This window comes from Triticum dicoccoides, chromosome 2B, assembly GCF_002162155.2.
Source record: "Triticum dicoccoides isolate Atlit2015 ecotype Zavitan chromosome 2B, WEW_v2.0, whole genome shotgun sequence".
NCBI lineage: Eukaryota > Viridiplantae > Streptophyta > Magnoliopsida > Poales > Poaceae > Triticum > Triticum dicoccoides.
Window position 1 is genome coordinate 782,014,881 of NC_041383.1, and position 3,461 is coordinate 782,018,341.

Genomic DNA, 3,461 nt, shown 5'->3' on the forward strand with positions numbered 1-3,461 from the left:
TTTGAACTTCATGTCCTTTTTGAGAGCAAGAAAGATGGCGGGGTGGAGTAGGGAGGGGGGGGGGTGTCTTTCGGCAGCGTGTGGATGGTTCGTTTCATGCGCGAAAGCACATTGTGCCCTGTGACATGCACATCATCCATGAACGCAGTGTCAAGTCCTTACGTATCGATGGTACACCATCCAGAACTTCATCTTGAAGTATTGTGGTGCGAGTGATCTGCTAGAGGCAATGTGGCCATTGCGCTGGGCAACCATGGAGATTGTAAGTTTGGTTCTTCTTGATCTACATGTTGATTGATTCATTCATTCACTCATTGTTGTTTTACACGTTGTGTAGCCTACACGCGCTGCCCTGATGTGTTACAGGCCATAGGACAGACTATTCACGCACATACATTTTTTATGAAGCTTAAGGGGTAGTATGTGTAGGACAAAATGATCCATACATGAAAAACTTGTTGAACATCTGGTTAATCTCGTTAAATTATAACTATACTAGACATATTTGCATGCTATTTATGAATGATTTGTGCTATTTTCTATTCAAATTTGTTGAATTCCGTCGTGTTTAATGAAAATCGTCCAGGTTAGTCGAAATCCGGTTTAAAATGTATGCGGCTATGGTTGGATGGTCGGCTCCTGCATTTGTGTGCACGGATTTCAATGTTGGAGATACCCTTAGACTAAGACTGCTCTCAGAAGGGAAGAATGTTTTCCGTTCTTAGGAGGTGTTTGTTTCGACATTTTTTGTCTGTCGCCTGTTTACACTATAAACAGAAAACATTACAGGCGTTTTGTGACTGGCCTTCTTAATCAGGCCCCTCCGTAAACGGGTTCGAGCCAGCTCTCGATGGATACCTCCCACCCTCCACCGGTAACAGCATCTCCAACAGGCGCGCCAAAAGACGCGCCCGCGGGGTAAAATTGCTTTCTAACACGCTCGGCCCGGTTTCGCGCGCTCCAGTGGTGGCGGGAAATTATCACGCATGGGAAGCGTTTGCGCGCGTGCGGAAGAAAGCGGCAGCTGGCGCGGTAGATTTGGCGCGCTGCTTCGCGCACGCCTATAAAATTCGGCGCTCGCCACGCGGTCAAGCACACTGCCACGCGCCCTCCTCCTCGCCACCTCGCCGCTCTTTCTCGCCGCTTTCCCGCCACCACCGCGCCACCATGCCGCCACGCCGCCGGGGTTCTTTGGGCTACCCCGGCTTCCGCGAGCGCCCCTCGGGCTGGTACTCCGCCGAGATCCGGTCCGGCGACGTCCGTCTCGGCCTTGGCTCGTTTCGGTCCGCGCACGAGGCGGCCCACGCATACGACGCGGCGGCGTGGCGCTTGGAGAGGCCCCGATCACAGATGAACTTCCGGGACGTCTTCACGCGCGAGAAGGCGCAGCGCCTTGCCCCTCCGCCTCGTCCCATCACCGACCAAAACCATGCGAACCACGTGCGGTAGCAGCGCCGCCTCCTCATCGCCGAGGAGGACGAGCGAGCCATGGCGGAGTGGCGCCGTCGCCACCCGGAGGACGTCGCCGGCGAGAATGAGTTCTGGGCAGAGAGGACGGCAAGGCGCCGCGCGGAGCGTGCCGACAGGCGTCGGCGCAAGGCACTGGCCTTATCGCAGTGCGATATCGTCGAGAACGGCAGGCAGTCGATCTTCTCCCACAACGATCTGCGTTGGGATGACATGTGGCTCGATAACTCGGACAACACCACCGAGGATGATGATGGTGATGATGATGACGGCTGGGAGTCACCGTAGTTTGTCTCGTTGCACCGTAGTTTTTCCTATCTAGTTGCACTGTAGTTCTATCTATCTATGCTTTGAAACTATGTAAAATATCTTTGAATCCTTTTTATCTATGCTATGATGAACTATGCATCTTTTTTATCTATGCTAGAACTATGCATCGTTTTATTATCTATGCAAAGTTAATTAAAAAAATGTTGTAGCATGAACGCGCGCGCTGCATCTTAGCGCGCCTGCTGGAGCTACGCGCGCGCGCTGCATTTTAGCGCGGCCGTTGGAGCCAACGCTGCGCGCCATGCCAAACTTGGCGAAGGGCGCGCCGCAAACCCGAATTTAGCGCGCCGCGCGTTCGGCGCCTGTTAAAGATGCTCTAAGGGTTCCGTTACCAAATTACAACCCATGATCCCTCCTCCCGCGAGATCTCCTCCCCCCACGACTCCCTCCTGCTCATCGTCCAGCGCCGCCGCCTCTGCAATCTCTTCCGCGAGTCATGGAAACTCACCCCTCCATCTTGGATTTCATGCCGAGCTGTTTGCGCGGCCGCTGTCGCCCAGCCCGTGGTCCGACTGAGGCTCCTCCATTTCTCGGCCGAGCAGAGCAGAACAGAGCAGGAGGGGAAAGTTAAAGGTGAGAGGGCCAGATACGTAATCTGGCTAGCTATAGGAAGCTCTGCCGCAGTTTCTGACCTCCATCGCGCGTGTTGACTTCTGACGAGCGGGTTGACTTGGGATGTCACGCTCGAGGTCCGACCTCCAAGAGCGATACTTGACGCCAAATAATTCAATGGCAAACCCATGCATGTTTGGAACTCAACAGCAAACAGTTGGGTTCCTGTTGGAATTCTTGGAGATTGGTAATAAAATATTCACTTCGTGTAAGTTCTGAAATAAAAATGACATGGAGAAAAACTTATGAATGAAATGTTGTATGTCATCAGAGTAGCAGCAACCAGAACTGTCCTCCCGAGGAGCCGAACTCAACTTCAATTGACATTAGCCCAAACTCCCGAGGATCAGCAGGTGTTATGGTACCACAGCACCCGTTGTTCCAATGCTCCAATCATCCAATGCAAGAAGGAAATTCACGAGCAAATTTTTTTATTCTAAAATCCGCGCACAATCTGTATGAGGCATCGTTGCCGGTAAATAGGAATTATATATCCTCTAGCTCTTCGTGACCTGTTGTGTCTGCCCTCGACTTAGCCGTCATACAATAGAAAGGTTTCCTATTTTCATGAGAAATAAAATTGACAAGTCGAATTTGGAGATTATTTTCTTCTTGCAAGAGATCCTGCGGGAAAAGTGTTGCTAAATTTCTTCCTTCGTCCATTTCATATGCCACTGTAGGGCGAACGGAAACAAAATACTTTCCCTTGCTCTTGAGAATTTTTTTCCGTTGAACATAGACCCAATTTTTCCTTTTTTTTTGATTCCTTAGAATCTTTTTCTTTTGTCTTTCTGGCGGTATCAAACAGCCAGCTAAATCTTATCCGCCTCTTCAGGTAAATGAATATCTCCGGAAAATATTTTGAGTTCCGTATGGCTTTTTTTTCTCCTCACTCGGACCAGTCCGCTGACAAAAGGCTCCTAAATTGATACCTAATAATAGCTTAGCAGCTCCTTCGTTTTACTAAAGAGCCAAGTTCCGACAAGCAACTCGGAAGGAGGAATGTGTTGAGATGCCTATGCCTAAGAGAGATAAGCGGAGGACGTATGATA

At 50.4% G+C, this 3,461-nt stretch overlaps 1 pseudogene; it reads left to right on the plus strand.

The window, feature by feature from the left end:
• The first annotated feature begins 620 nt into the window (after positions 1-620).
• Positions 621-1,755, plus strand: LOC119361412 (annotated as a pseudogene).
• Positions 1,756-3,461: the final 1,706 nt, after the last annotated feature.